Source organism: Scyliorhinus canicula, chromosome 6 (assembly GCF_902713615.1).
Source record: "Scyliorhinus canicula chromosome 6, sScyCan1.1, whole genome shotgun sequence".
NCBI classification, from domain to species: Eukaryota; Metazoa; Chordata; class Chondrichthyes; order Carcharhiniformes; family Scyliorhinidae; genus Scyliorhinus; species Scyliorhinus canicula.
The window spans coordinates 210,680,426-210,696,035 of NC_052151.1; the positions used below are offsets into that span (position 1 = coordinate 210,680,426).

At 43.9% G+C, this 15,610-nt stretch overlaps 8 non-coding genes across 8 annotated transcripts; all 8 read left to right on the top strand.

Annotated features, from left to right (window-relative positions):
- Positions 1–7,251: 7,251 nt before the first annotated feature.
- Positions 7,252–7,325, top strand: trnat-agu. Its single transcript has one exon. It is a non-coding gene; the product is annotated as a tRNA-Thr (tRNA).
- A 1,065-nt stretch (positions 7,326–8,390) lies between these two features.
- On the top strand, positions 8,391–8,463 carry trnak-uuu. Its single transcript has one exon. It is a non-coding gene; the product is annotated as a tRNA-Lys (tRNA).
- Positions 8,464–8,906: 443 nt separating this feature from the next.
- Positions 8,907–8,980, top strand: trnat-agu. The gene has a single exon. It is a non-coding gene; the product is annotated as a tRNA-Thr (tRNA).
- A 1,053-nt stretch (positions 8,981–10,033) lies between these two features.
- On the top strand, positions 10,034–10,106 carry trnak-uuu. Its single transcript has one exon. It is a non-coding gene; the product is annotated as a tRNA-Lys (tRNA).
- A 1,583-nt stretch (positions 10,107–11,689) lies between these two features.
- trnak-uuu lies at positions 11,690–11,762 on the top strand. Its single transcript has one exon. It is a non-coding gene; the product is annotated as a tRNA-Lys (tRNA).
- A 443-nt stretch (positions 11,763–12,205) lies between these two features.
- trnat-agu lies at positions 12,206–12,279 on the top strand. The gene has a single exon. It is a non-coding gene; the product is annotated as a tRNA-Thr (tRNA).
- Positions 12,280–13,331: 1,052 nt separating this feature from the next.
- On the top strand, positions 13,332–13,404 carry trnak-uuu. The gene has a single exon. It is a non-coding gene; the product is annotated as a tRNA-Lys (tRNA).
- A 444-nt stretch (positions 13,405–13,848) lies between these two features.
- Positions 13,849–13,922, top strand: trnat-agu. The gene has a single exon. It is a non-coding gene; the product is annotated as a tRNA-Thr (tRNA).
- Positions 13,923–15,610: the final 1,688 nt, after the last annotated feature.

A 15,610-nucleotide genomic window follows, 5' to 3' on the forward strand; every position in this document is an offset into this window, starting at 1 on the left:
GAAAACATGGAACTTAGCGGGAAGCTGGCAGAGAAGGGTAGAGAGGTGGATGATGCCAAGAGGGCACATCAGTCTTGTCTAGCCCATCTGAGCAGTTCCCAGACCCAGTACGAAAAGGCCTATCAGGACGTGCAACGTGCCGTCCTGATAAGAGAAGAATCAGAGAAGCAGGTAGAGGTATTGCAGAGGCAATGCTCTGACCTTAAGGCAGCTTTAAGAGCACTCCATGCTGCCACCACAGAACAAAGGCAAAGTACAGTGGATCATGCGAAGTGTAGAAAGCAGATTGCGGAGCTACAAACGCTGCTTTCAGTGCAGAAAATGGGTTCCAAAGTACTTTTGGAACACAGCTAGATGAGGAGAATGCCCCAGACTGGCAGGAATTAAGTGAGACAGCGCAGCGCTATGTTCAAGGAACATGTGCACCAGCAGCGCAGCAGAAAAGACAAGCACCCCAACCCCCCACAGATCAAATAGCTACCGCACCCATGAATCCAGTCACCACCCAAAGGAAAGCGACCACAGAAGGTGCACCCGATATTACCTACACCACCCCCTTAACTGTAACCCAACTCAGGGACGCGTGTGAGAAGATCACTCCGTTTCTCCCCACCGCAGACCCCCACCAATTTTTCGCGAAAGTTTAACAGCAGGCAACCATGTACGGCCTGGACGAGAGAGAGCAGGTTAAGCTCACGGTTCTGAGCTTAGACCAGTCAGTAGTAGCAGCCCTCCCCGACCCACAGAACGTTGGCGGAGGCACCCTAGAGGAAATGCACACCTCCATTTTAGATGCCATAGGGTATAACCGAGGTGACCCAGTCGAAGGACTAAACAAGTGCCGACAAAAGAAAACAGAGCATCCCACAGCATTTGCAGGAAGGCTGTGGATCCATTTTAACGCAGTTTTCGGCGATTTAAATAGAGCCCATTTGAACCGTGAAAACATGGTTAAATGGACGCGCACCATAATTGCCCATGCCACAGATGCAGGACAGAGTGCTTGCAACAGTTATGACCCCTCAGAAGAGGCCCACAATGAGAAATGGGTCCTGAAAGGATTGTCCCGCGCTTGGGAGCAATCACTTCAGGGCAAAGGCAAAGTAAAGTCCCCAGAGGAAGCTCAGGCTGCAGCGGACATTCAGGCAGTGAGAGCACACCAAAGCCCCGCATGGGTAAATGAAGGAAAGAACAGCCCTCCACAGAAGTCGCTCGAATGCTACAACTGTGGCCAGTTAGGACATTGGGCTAAGGAATGCAATGCACCCCAAAGATCACAGAGAGGCCAGCAGACAGTCGCTCTGAATAGAAATCGAGGAAAGCCGATTCATAGTATAGGGATACAGTCAGGACAGACCAATGTGGACGGGACGGACTGACGGTGTTCGGGCTCCCCCACTTGGGTCTGTGACACTCGTTGGGATCAATCCGGAAGACCGGTAGTCACAGCTAAGGTTAGAGGGAAGCCCATAGAGTTACTTTGGGACACAGGAGGGTCCCGCACCACAATTAATTCCACCACCACGGCACAGGCAGACACGTGGCCGACCACCTCCACCATCACACTTAGCGGTTTCACAGGACACTCGCAGCAGGGACACATTACAGCACCCGTAGCAATCCAGCGAGGGAACATTTCCACCAGACACCCAGTTGTTTTAGTAAATCTTCCCCGTTCAGCAGAACACATATTGGGGATAGATTTTATGAGTGCCTATACCCTCTCGGCCGTGTTACTTCTGGAACGGCACGAGCAGCTAAGACCAGTGGCTTATGCCTCCCGACTTTTAGACCCAGTAGAACAAGGATTCTCAGCCTGCGAGAGGCACCTCCTTGCAGTTTTCTGGGCAGTGCAATACTTTTCCTACATTACCGGACTCAACCCCATCACCATTTTGACCGAGCACACCCCCACACAGTTACTCCTCGACGGTCGCATGAAGGACGGTTCAGTTAGCCAGATTAGGGCAGCTAGGTGGACACTACTTTTACAAGGACGCGACATTACGGTAAAACGGACCCGCACACACACATTTTTAGCCGACAACCTCCAATATCCAGGACAGCCCCATGAATGTGAAATTGTAGCACCCCTACACAACACAGGACCCATCATAGCCAAGAGACCCCCCAGGAAGATAGGGAACCCAAGACAAAGCCCACAACACACAGACACGTGTGGCCCACTGAGGATGTACGTGGACGGTTCATCCACGGTTTTAGATGGTGAGCGTATCACTGGATGCGGCATCTATGTCGAGGACGCGCAGGGTCACGCACTCGAAGAAATAGCACTAAAATTGCCAGGTCACTTAGGCGCGCAGGCAGCAGAGCGCACGGCCATAGCTTACATAGTGGACCACCCAGATTCTTTCCCCAGCCCAACGGACATATATTCGGACAGTCTATATGTCTGCAACAGCTTAACGGATTTTCTACCCCTGTGGAGGACACAAGGTTTTGTCTCCGCAGACGGGAAACCCTTTCCATCAGCCCCTTTACTCCGCCACATTCTAGACAAAGCGAAGGATAGGACCTTAGGCATTATAAAAGTTAGAAGCCACCATAGGTCATCCCCCCCTGGGAATGTAAAAGCCGACGCACTGGCAAAAGCAGGTTCCAGGCGAGGACACCTTTGGACACCCCCAGCTAGCGCACCAGCTAGCGCCCCTGTGAGTGCAGTTCAAGTCTCACAGACAGACATTAAGGATTTAGCCGAGGCACAGAAGCAGGATGAAGATCTCAGGGAGATTTTTAAAGGCAACTTTGTGCCTCAGTATGATAAGTTTAGACACGCTCTGACCACACATGAGGGTGTGATCATCAAGGACCAGCTTTATGTGGTCCCGCAGCAGTACAGAACCCAAATGATTGCTTTGTTCCATGACGGACACGGACATCAAGGGATCGACCCAACCACGAGGCACCTCAGGCAATTCTGTTGGTGGCCTAACTTAAGGACCGATGTAACCCATTACATTGAGAATTGCCTTATTTGCGCCCAGAATAACCCGGAGAGGTATTCCAAAAAGGCACAGCTTCGGCATACTCGACCAGTTAATGGCCCCTGGACAAACCTCCAGATCGACTTTATAGGACCATTGCCCCCTTGTAGGAATGGCTATAAATACGTGCTGGTTGTAATTGATACCTTTACCAAATGGGTAGAGGCATTCCCCTCACGAACTAATACAGCTAAGACAGCTGCAAAAATCCTGACCCACCACATCTTCACGAGATGGGGTTTACCCAGAAGTATAGATTCGGACCAGGGATCTCACTTCACAGGACGTGTCATGAAGAACGTCCTGACCATATTCGGCATTAAACAAAATTTTCACATTGCGTATCACCCACAGTCCAGCGGGATTGTAGAGCGCATGAATCGGACCCTAAAATCTACCCTTAGAAAAATGGTTCAGGAAAACAACTCAACATGGGATTCGGTACTCCCATTTGCACTAAAGTTTATCCGAAATACGGTTTCCACATCAACAGGATTCACCCCAGACACACTCATGACCGGACGCCCTATGAAAGGTACAGAATTCCTTTTAGGACTGGACATGACTAGCCCCGAAGTGACGGCCCTCACACATGAAAAGGCAGTTAAAGACCTAGTTGAGACTGTGAGGTCTGCACAGATCGCAGCCGCAGTTCAACTAGGAAAACGACGCAAACAAAGCACAGCCCGCTTTAATAAGAACGTACACCCCACAGAATTTCAGGTTGGGCACCAGGTAATGCTATCTGTTTATAACCCCAGCAGTTTTTTGGCACCAAAATTTTCAGGCCCATGTTCAATTTCGGACAAAATTAGCCCCTCAGTTTACAGGATAAAATACCCCCAGTGGAAAGACTGCATGGTTCCATATTAACCAACTGAAGGCATATGGAACACAGTCTAACAATGCACACCATGTCTCACTGGACGCAGCAGAACATCTCGCCCCGCCCACGAGAGACACATTTCCACCATCCCCCTCACAGACCAGTTCATCATCGGACTCGCCCACGACTCCGCCCACTGACCACAACAGACCACGCCCCGAAACGCCCACAAGCTGCCACAGCAGAGACAGCGATACTGACACTGACTTTGAGGACAGCCACAGCACACAACCCCACAGCCCACAATGTAGCGACTACGACCACGACTCCAGTGACCCCATGGAAGTCTCCTACATTAAATATCCAGACCCACCACCCGACCCCGACTACCCGGACAATACCCCTTCAGGTTTAAACCCAACACTTTGGCACAGGGACAATTCATACAGACTTCTCCGTAACGATGAAAGTGACCCCCGGTCACATAATTCAAAAATTGCATGCCTTATCCACACAAAGGTGTGGGATCCGGGAGAGCAGGACGACACGGTGTCTGACTCCCGATACGGCAACCCCTTTGTGACCCTGTTCACAGAGGCAGAGGAAAAGTGAGGTGTCCAGATTATGTAAAATAGGAACCGCTTGAGGGAAGCAATATCCTTTCTGATGGAACCTGCACGGATGTTTTGTTTGTAAGTTTATGTTTGTTTGTTTGTAATGTTAATGGTTCAGTTGGAGGTTCGCCACCTTCTTCTCAGCTGAAAAGATTGTGACCACCTCGCACGCACTTTAAGTTTCTCCGCTGAAACCTTTGAGAACTTCAGTTCCCAATCCAATGGTTTGATTGTGACCACCTCACACGCACACTAGTTTATCTGCAGATACCTCTGAGAACTTCAGTTGTATCCTCTGGTGAACCGACACGGTTCACGACTTGTTCCCTGTTTTTAGATGTTGGAGCATCTTGGCTCCTCCCTTGTTTTAGGTGCCCCTCTATTCGGTGAATAGAGGCTGCAAACCCACGGTAAACACATTCTTGCCCGTTCATTCCAGGTTACTCAGGCAGTGGACAAACGGCACTGAGGACCCGCCCTGTCTGAGAATCCACTTTGGTCAGCCAAGCTCGGGTACGGCACAGCACGCCTTACCCGGGGATCCCATCCAAATCTTACCAGTAGCGGCCCATACGCAACCCTTTCGACCTTTTGTTTCAAAATTTGTTTTCATTTTTCGTTAGGTAGCCCTTCGGCCGCCATCCCACATGCTATTTACATCCAGGAACATACGGATGGTAAATTTGCAAAGCCTGCGAGACGGCTCGCAGGAGGAAAGTTGTTAGGTGTATTCTGTTCCTAAAATTCGCTTTTAAAAAATAAAATGAGGGGAGTCACAGGGTGTGACTTGGCCAGTCATTTAATGGGTCAATTGGAATGAGAGGACAGATACACTAACAAGTACGGATATTAAACTGTGTATTGACAGATACTGTGCTTGATCCCATAGCTTTCGAAGGACGAAAGACGGTTCACGGCAAGGATCGGCCATACAGGAGGAAGAGAACAAAGAGAACGAAGAGAAGACCATGATGGAAGCCTACCTATTACTGTTAAATGTTGTATTTGTATATGTGGAAGCAAGTCACGTTTCCCCCACAACCCCCGCCGTCAATGTTTCCCTCACACCAACTCCCCCGTGCTCAGCTCTGATCAGCGAAGTTCAGACCTGGTGCACAAAGGTTATGACATGGTATTCAATGTTGTACGTGATTGAATCACTGTTGGTGATTGCAATCCTCTGCGTAATTGTTCAGACCCTCAAGTTGAGGAAATGGAAAAGGAGAGATTCCCGTTCCTGCCCCTCAACCATTTACGGAGTTCAATCCCCTATTTTCGGTTTTCACCAATCCCCCCAGCCCCTTAATGAATAAAGCACTATGTTAATAAAGGATACCAATGTATTATATTGTTCTGAACTCGACTGCCGAGTCAGAAAGTGATATGTAATGTGGTGTGAATGGATAAGGTTTTTAGATTGTAATAAAATGTTTACAGATAAGGATAATAGTTGTGATAGGTAGAGGTTCCCGGTTTTGGTAATGCCCCCTTTGACATAGCGCCAAGTAGAATGTCAGATAATTTTTTTTCCCATAGTTAAAGACAGAGTAGACGCCCAGGAACTTGCTAAGGTCAGGGAACACAAAGAGGGCACCCAAAGGCACTCGAAGAAACGTGCATAGGTGATCCTTCACAATTTCTTGGTTGGTGCTGTGGCTTAGATGGTTAAAGCACCTGTGTAATAAACAGAGGATCCTGAGTTCAAATCTCAGCAGTGCCTTTGGGTCAAAACTAGGAGCCTGTGCAGAAATGTTCCCAATTCAATAGTGAATACAGAACATGTTGGCAAAATATCTGTGGCACCGAGATTCTAGTTTGCTTTACCTTGATTTTTGTCAAACTTTATTCAACCTTCCATAGCTCCCATATTTCATGCAACTACCATTTTTCTCACCTACTCCATTGCATGTACTCCTCGCTTCAGCTCTGAGTAAAGATCACACGGATTTGAAACATTAACACTGTGTCTGGCTCCAAAGATATCCTCTCCTTTTCTGAGCCTCAATCCCATCATTTTTAGCTTCTCACGCAGTCGCAGCTTCTGCAGTATTTTCCTTTGAATGCATCACAGGATTTACCTGAGGAATTCCAGAAGGAACATTTTGACTGTTTCGCAGCGATATCTGTGAGCAACGACTGAATGATTAAATGCTTTACTCTGATGAAGAGTGACCCAGCCTCGAAACATTAGCTCGGTTCTCTCTTCACAGATGCTGCCAGACCCACTGATATTTTCCAACATTTCCTGTTTTTTTTTTCAGATTTCGCATCCACCGTAATTTGTATTTATATTGAACGATTTATATTGCTGAATGTTAGCAAGAATGAATCGGGCGGGATAAATGATGGGGCGTTTTCCATGAAGATGTGGTGCAGACACACTTTTACACTCTGAAACTTTGCAATTTGCATTATAGAAAATGCAGGATGATTTATGAAAAGTGCAAGAATCGTGGCAATGTTGGGTTTGCCAAATTGCAACAGCCATCAAGAAGTTTTGCTAGATTTTCGGTTAATGTATAAACTCGCTCCTGGTCTTGTCCTGCATTATACCACGATAGTTTTCTGGTCATGTTTAATCACTTCAAAATTCGTAAAATATTTCCTGTTTGTTTACTTCTTCCTTGCAGGACTGCAATAAATTAATAACTTTCAGAAATTACTGCAATTTTTACACTTTCAAAAGCCCATTGCAGATGAATATTTTAATTTGCACTCTCAAAGTCAGCATAAGAAATCAACAATACTGGTGTTTAATCAAAATAATTGAAATCTGTTCTAAACTTGCAAGCCCACAATCAAGGTTGGTGCTGTGGCTTAGATGGTTAAAGCGCCTGTCTAGTAAACAGGAGATCCTGAGTTCAAATCTCAGCAGTGCCTTTGGGTCAAAGCTGGAGCCTGTGAAGAAATGTTCCCAATTCAATGGTGAATGCAGAACACGTTGGCAGAATATCTGTGGCACTGAACTTCTAGTTTGCTTTACCTTGATTTTTGTCAAACTTTATTCAACCTTCCATAGCTCCCATATTTCATGCAAATTCCATTTTCCTCACCTACTCCATTGCATGTACTCCTCGCTTCAGCTCTGAGTAAAGATCACACGGATTTTAAACATTAACACTGTGTCTGGCTCCAAAGATATCCTCTCATTTTCTGAGCCTCAATCCTATCATTTTTAGACTCGCACGCAGAGTCGCAGCTTCCGCAGTATTTTCCTTTGGATGCATGACAGGATTTACCTGAGGAATTCCAGAAGGAACATTTTGGCTGTTTCTCAGCGATATCTGTGAGCAACGATTGAATGATTAAATGCTTTACTCTGATGAAGAGTGACCCAGCCTCGAAATATTAGCTCGGTTCTCTCTTCACAGATGCTGCCAGACCCACTGATATTTTCCATCATGTCCTGTTTTTTTTTCAGATTTCACATCCACAGTAATTTGCTTTTATATTGAACGATTTATGTTGCTGCATGTTAGCAAGAACGAATCGGGCGGGATAAATGATGGGGCGTTTTCCATGAAGATGTGGTGCAGACACAATTTTACACCCTGAAACTTTGCAATTTGCATAATTTGCTCCTTTACTAGATGGGCTTACTTGCGTTCAAGTTCTGCCACAACAAACATCAGATGACACCCTTTATTCTTTCTCTAAAAATAAAATCTGTGTCTCTGTTTCTTCCCACTCATCTCTCACCAATCACAATGTAATCATCAATGACTCGAAGTACCAGTGCACGTCCCTGGGTAACAACAGTTGTCACATCACAAGTCACTGATAAAAAGCAAGTACAAGCTGAAGAATTTGAGAAAGGGAGCCAAAGGAAGGCTGCCGCTCTGCTTGTGAGGAAAATGAGCAGGAGAGGCTGAATTACCTATGAAGAAAATTCAAAAGGTACAATATGAGAGTTTGAAGTGAGCAATGAGGAATGTTTAAGAATGGGCCCTGGTAGCTCAGTCGGTAGAGCATCAGACTTTTAATCTGAGGGCCCAGGATTCAAGTCCCTGTCAGGGCTTTCAGTTTGTCTCAAGGCGCTTGCTCCCCAATGAACAGTAGGAAAAAAGAATAGAAAATGCAGGATGATTTATGAAAAGTGGAAGAATCGTGGCAATGTTGGGTTTGCCAAATTGCAACAGCCATCAAGAAGTTTTGCTAGATTTTCAGTTAATGTAAAAACTCGCTCCTGGTCTTGTCCTGCATTATGCCACTATAGTTTTCTGGTCATGTTTAATCACTTCAAAATTCGTAAAATATTTCCTGTTTGTTTACTTCTTCCTTGCAGGACTGCTATAAATTAATAACTTTCAGAAATTACTGCAATTTTTACACTTTCAAAAGCCCATTGCAGATGAATATTTTAATTTGCACTCTCAAAGTCAGCATAAGAAATCAACAATACTGGTGTTTAATCAAAATAATTGAAATCTGTTCTAAACTTGCAAGCGCACATCCAAGGTTGGTGCTGTGGCTTAGATGGTTAAAGCGCCTGTCTAGTAAACAGGAGATCCTGAGTTCAAATCTCAGCAGTGCCTTTGGGTCAAAGCTTGGAGCCTGTGAAGAAATGTTCCCAATTCAATGGTGAATGCAGAATATCTGTGGCACCGAACTTCTAGTTTGCTTTACCTTGATTTTTGTCAAACTTTATTCAACCTTCCATAGCTCCCATATTTCATGCAAATTCCATTTTCCTCACCTACTCCATTGCATGTACTCCTCGCTTCAGCTCTGAGTAAAGATCACACGGATTTTAAACATTAACACTGTGTCTGGCTCCAAAGATATCCTCTCATTTTCTGAGCCTCAATCCTATCATTTTTAGACTCGCACGCAGAGTCGCAGCTTCCGCAGTATTTTCCTTTGGATGCATGACAGGATTTACCTGAGGAATTCCAGAAGGAACATTTTGGCTGTTTCTCAGCGATATCTGTGAGCAACGATTGAATGATTAAATGCTTTACTCTGATGAAGAGTGACCCAGCCTCGAAATATTAGCTCGGTTCTCTCTTCACAGATGCTGCCAGACCCACTGATATTTTCCATCATTTCCTGTTTTTTTTTCAGATTTCACATCCACAGTAATTTGCTTTTATATTGAACGATTTATGTTGCTGCATGTTAGCAAGAACGAATCGGGCGGGATAAATGATGGGGCGTTTTCCATGAAGATGTGGTGCAGACACAATTTTACACCCTGAAACTTTGCAATTTGCATAATTTGCTCCTTTACTAGATGGGCTTACTTGCGTTCACGCTCTGCCACAACAAACATCAGATGACACCCTTTATTCTTTCTCTAAAAATAAAATCTGTGTCTCTGTTGCTTCCCACTCATCTCTCACCAATCAAAATGTAATCTTCAATGTCTCGAAGTACCAGTGCACGTCCCTGGGTAACAACAGTTGTCACATCACAAGTCACTGGTAAAAAGCAAGTACAAGCTGAAGAATTTGAGAAAGGGAGCCAAAGGAAGGCTGCCGCTCTGCTTGTGAGGAAAATGAGCAGGAGAGGCTGAATTACCTATGAAGAAAATTCAAAAGGTACAATATGAGAGTTTGAAGTGAGCAATGAGGAATGTTTAAGAATGGGCCCTGGTAGCTCAGTCGGTAGAGCATCAGACTTTTAATCTGAGGGCCCAGGGTTCAAGTCCCTGTCAGGGCTTTCAGTTTGTCTCAAGGTGCTTGCTCCCCAATGAACAGTAGGAAAAAAGAATAGAAAATGCAGGATGATTTATGAAAAGTGGAAGAATCGTGGCAATGTTGGGTTTGCCAAATTGCAACAGCCATCAAGAAGTTTTGCTAGATTTTCAGTTAATGTAAAAACTCGCTCCTGGTCTTGTCCTGCATTATGCCACTATAGTTTTCTGGTCATGTTTAATCACTTCAAAATTCGTAAAATATTTCCTGTTTGTTTACTTCTTCCTTGCAGGACTGCAATAAATTAATAACTTTCAGAAATTACTGCAATTTTTACACTTTCAAAAGCCCATTGCAGATGAATATTTTAATTTGCACTCTCAAAGTCAGCATAAGAAATCAACAATACTGGTGTTTAATCAAAATAATTGAAATCTGTTCTAAACTTGCAAGACCACAACCATGGTTGTTGCTGTGGCTTAGATGGTTAAAGTCCCTGTCTAATAAACAGGAGATCCTGAGTTCAAATCTCATGCAGTTCATTTGGGTCAAAGCTTGTAGCCTGTGAAGAAATGTTCCCAATTCAATGGTGAATGCAGAACACGTTGCAGAATATCTCTAGCACTGCACTTCTAGTTTGCTTTACCTTGATTTTTGTCAAACTTTATTCAACATTCCATAGCTCCCATATTTCATGCAAATTCCATTTTCCTCACCTACTCCATTGCATGTACTCCTCGCTTCAGCTCTGAGTAAAGATCACACGGATTTTAAACATTAACACTGTGTCTGGCTCCAAAGATATCCTCTCATTTTCTGAGCCTCAATCCTATCATTTTTAGACTCGCACGCAGAGTCGCAGCTTCCGCAGTATTTTCCTTTGGATGCATGACAGGATTTACCTGAGGAATTCCAGAAGGAACATTTTGGCTGTTTCTCAGCAATATCTGTGAGCAACGATTGAATGATTAAATGCTTTACTCTGATGAAGAGTGACCCAGCCTTGAAATATTAGCTCGGTTCTCTCTTCACAGATGCTGCCAGACCCACTGATATTTTCCATCATTTCCTGTTTTTTTTTCAGATTTCACATCCACAGTAATTTGCTTTTATATTGAACGATTTATGTTGCTGCATGTTAGCAAGAACGAATCGGGCGGGATAAATGATGGGGCGTTTTCCATGAAGATGTGGTGCAGACACACTTTTACACCCTGAAACTTTGCAATTTGCATAATTTGCTCCTTTACTAGATGGGTTTACTTGCGTTCACGCTCTGCCACAACAAACATCAGATGACACCCTTTATTCTTTCTCTAAAAATAAAATCTGTGTCTCTGTTGCTTCCCACTCATCTCTCACCAATCAAAATGTAATCTTCAATGTCTCGAAGTACCAGTGCACGTCCCTGGGTAACAACAGTTGTCACATCACAAGTCACTGGTAAAAAGCAAGTACAAGCTGAAGAATTTGAGAAAGGGAGCCAAAGGAAGGCTGCCGCTCTGCTTGTGAGGAAAATGAGCAGGAGAGGCTGAATTACCAATGAAGAAAATTCAAAAGGTACAATATGAGAGTTTGAAGTGAGCAATGAGGAATGTTTAAGAATGGGCCCTGGTAGCTCAGTCGGTAGAGCATCAGACTTTTAATCTGAGGGCCCAGGGTTCAAGTCCCTGTCAGGGCTTTCAATTTGTCTCAAGGTGCTTGCTCCCCAATGAACAGTAGGAAAAAAGAATAGAAAATGCAGTATGATTTATGAAAAGTGGAAGAATCGTGACAATGTTGGGTTTGCCAAATTGCAACAGCCATCAAGAAGTTTTGCTAGATTTTCGGTTAATGTAAAAACTCGCTCCTGGTCTTGTCCTGCATTATGCCACTATAGTTTTCTGGTCATGTTTAATCACTTCAAAATTCGTAAAATATTTCCTGTTTGTTTACTTCTTCCATGCAGGACTGCTATAAATTAATAACTTTCAGAAATTACTGCAATTTTTACACTTTCAAAAGCCCATTGCAGATGAATATTTTAATTTGCACTCTCAAAGTCAGCATAAGAAATCAACAATACTGGTGTTTAATCAAAATAATTGAAATCTGTTCTAAACTTGCAAGCCCACAATTAAGGTTGGTGCTGTGGCTTAGATGGTTAAAGCGCCTGTCTAGTAAACAGGAGATTCTGAGTTCAAATCTCAGCAGTGCCTTTGGGTCAAAGCTTGGAGCCTGTGAAGAAATGTTCCCAATTCAATGGTGAATGCAGAATATCTGTGGCACCGAACTTCTAGTTTGCTTTACCTTGATTTTTGTCAAACTTTATTCAACCTTCCATAGCTCCCATATTTCATGCAAATTCCATTTTCCTCACCTACTCCATTGCATGTACTCCTCGCTTCAGCTCTGAGTAAAGATCACACAGATTTTAAACATTAACACTGTGTCTGGCTCCAAAGATATCCTCTCATTTTCTGAGCCTCAATCCTATCATTTTTAGACTCGCACGCAGAGTCGCAGCTTCCGCAGTATTTTCCTTTGGATGCATGACAGGATTTACCTGAGGAATTCCAGAAGGAACATTTTGGCTGTTTCTCAGCGATATCTGTGAGCAACGATTGAATGATTAAATGCTTTACTCTGATGAAGAGTGACCCAGCCTCGAAATATTAGCTCGGTTCTCTCTTCACAGATGCTGCCAGACCCACTGATATTTTCCATCATTTCCTGTTTTTTTTTCAGATTTCACATCCACAGTAATTTGCTTTTATATTGAACGATTTATGTTGCTGCATGTTAGCAAGAACGAATCGGGCGGGATAAATGATGGGGCGTTTTCCATGAAGATGTGGTGCAGACACACTTTTACACCCTGAAACTTTGCAATTTGCATAATTTGCTCCTTTACTAGATGGGCTTACTTGCGTTCACGCTCTGCCACAACAAACATCAGATGACACCCTTTATTCTTCTCTAAAAATAAAATCTGTGTCTCTGTTGCTTCCCACTCATCTCTCACCAATCAAAATGTAATCTTCAATGTCTCGAAGTACCAGTGCACGTCCCTGGGTAACAACAGTTGTCACATCACAAGTCACTGGTAAAAAGCAAGTACAAGCTGATGAATTTGAGAAAGGGAGCCAAAGGAAGGCTGCCGCTCTGCTTGTGAGGAAAATGAGCAGGAGAGGCTGAATTACCAATGAAGAAAATTCAAAAGGTACAATATGAGAGTTTGAAGTGAGCAATGAGGAATGTTTAAGAATGGGCCCTGGTAGCTCAGTCGGTAGAGCATCAGACTTTTAATCTGAGGGTCCAGGGTTCAAGTCCCTGTCAGGGCTTTCAGTTTGTCTCAAGGTGCTTGCTCCCCAATGAACAGTAGGAAAAAAGAATAGAAAATGCAGGATTGATTTATGAAAAGTGGAAGAATCGTGGCAATGTTGGGTTTGCCAAATTGCAACAGCCATCAAGAAGTTTTGCTAGATTTTCGGTTAATGTAAAAACTCGCTCCTGGTCTTGTCCTGCATTATGCCACTATAGTTTTCTGGTCATGTTTAATCACTTCAAAATTCGTAAAATATTTCCTGTTTGTTTACTTCTTCCTTGCAGGACTGCTATAAATTAATAACTTTCAGAAATTACTGCAATTTTTACACTTTCAAAAGCCCATTGCAGATGAATATTTTAATTTGCACTCTCAAAGTCAGCATAAGAAATCAACAATACTGGTGTTTAATCAAAATAATTGAAATTTGTCCTTAACTTGCAAAACTACAGTCAAGGTTGGTGCTGTGGCTTAGATGGTTAAAGTGCCTGTCTAGTAAACAGGAGATTCTGAGTTCAAATCTCAGCAGTGCCTTTGGGTCAAAGCTTGGAGCCTGTGAAGAAATGTTCCCAATTCAATGGTGAATGCAGAACATGTTGGCAAAATACGTGTGGTACTGAGATTCTCGTTTGCTGTACATTGATTTTTGTCAAATTTATTCAACCTTCCATAGCTCCCATCATGCAACTTCCATTTTCCTCACCTCACCTCACCTCCTCCATTGCATGTACTCGCTTCAGCTCTGAGTAAAGATCACACGGATTTGAAAGATTAACCCTGTGTTTGGCTCCAAAGATATCCTCTTATTTTCTGAACCTCCATCCTATCATTTTTAGCTTCTCACGCAGAGTCGCAGCTTCAGCAGTATTTTCCTTTGAATGCATGACAGGATTTACCTGAGGAATTCCAGAAGGAACATTTTGACTGTTTCTCAGTGATATCTGTGAGCAACGATTGAATGATTAAATGCTTTTCTCTGATGAAGAGTGACCCAGCCTCGAAACATTAGCTCGGTTCTCTCTTCTGTTGCCCTCTACAATGGACACTAGTCTACAAAATGGAGAACTGCTAAGACTGCAGGGAAAAACAGCCATAGTACGGACACACAGCTTGCAGAAGCAGTTAGCATTTTGCACGTACAAAACCAGTTTCAAGGCAGGTGCAGAAACCCAGCCAAAGGTGCAAATAGGAAAGCGATCTGCATATTAATGAGATGATACCGGCCCAGTCCCAGATACAATAGAAACATTTTAAGTATCGATTGATATTTTCTATAGCTACCCAGCCAGAATGGCGCCAGAGAACCCAGGTCATTGATCCCTAGGAACCGCCCCCCGCCATCAAGGAACGACTCCAGGATAGGGGAATTCGAATGATGTCGATTGGGAAAGACCCAATCGATACCTAGCAGGTGAAAGAGCCCGCCCCAAGGGGCACGGACCTCCAGGACCTATAAAGAGAAGGTCAAGCACATGATTCGGTCTGTTGCTTCCAGAATCCGGCCCAGATCTGTTGCATCCTGACTCCGACCCCAGCCTCCAGATCCTGTCTTTCATCACCGGCCGTTGAGCATGAGCCATCTTTCAGTAAGTGCCAAACAACGATTGCTACGTGACCCAGGCATTGCTTATACTCTTGCCGACTATTAGTGAACAGAAGGTGCAGTCCTGAAAGGAACAAAGGCCTTGTCCCCTGACCTTGCTGATTCCTACTTAGATAAGTATTTAGTCGTTTAATAGTAGAAATAAGTATTAGTCTTTTAGCGTGTGCATGAGTATTTATTATATCTGTTATAATAAACACTAATTGTTTAGACTTACTGATTTAGACTTATTGCTTTGAACTTGACCTTGATAACTTGTGACGGTGTCTATAACAGCACCTGGCGACTCAAGAGCATAGATACAGATACAGAGCTAAACCAGTGTTATGCACATGTCCTTTAAATGGAGGCATGTTAATCACACTAACAGTAGAACGAGCAACATTTAGTGGTGACCTCCTGACGGGACGCGATTAGAAGTGGCACCCCCACTCCGTGAGAACCCCAGAAATTTGAATTAGAAATCTGATTGTAAAAAAGGAAATATCACAAGTGATCGAGGTGTTCAAACCAATAATAATAATTCGGAAGTGTGTTTTGTGCATGTGTACTAACAGGGTTGTAAAGTTAACCTGAGAGCTTTTTGTTGCGACGAAGTGTCGGGAGTTTTGTAAGCGGA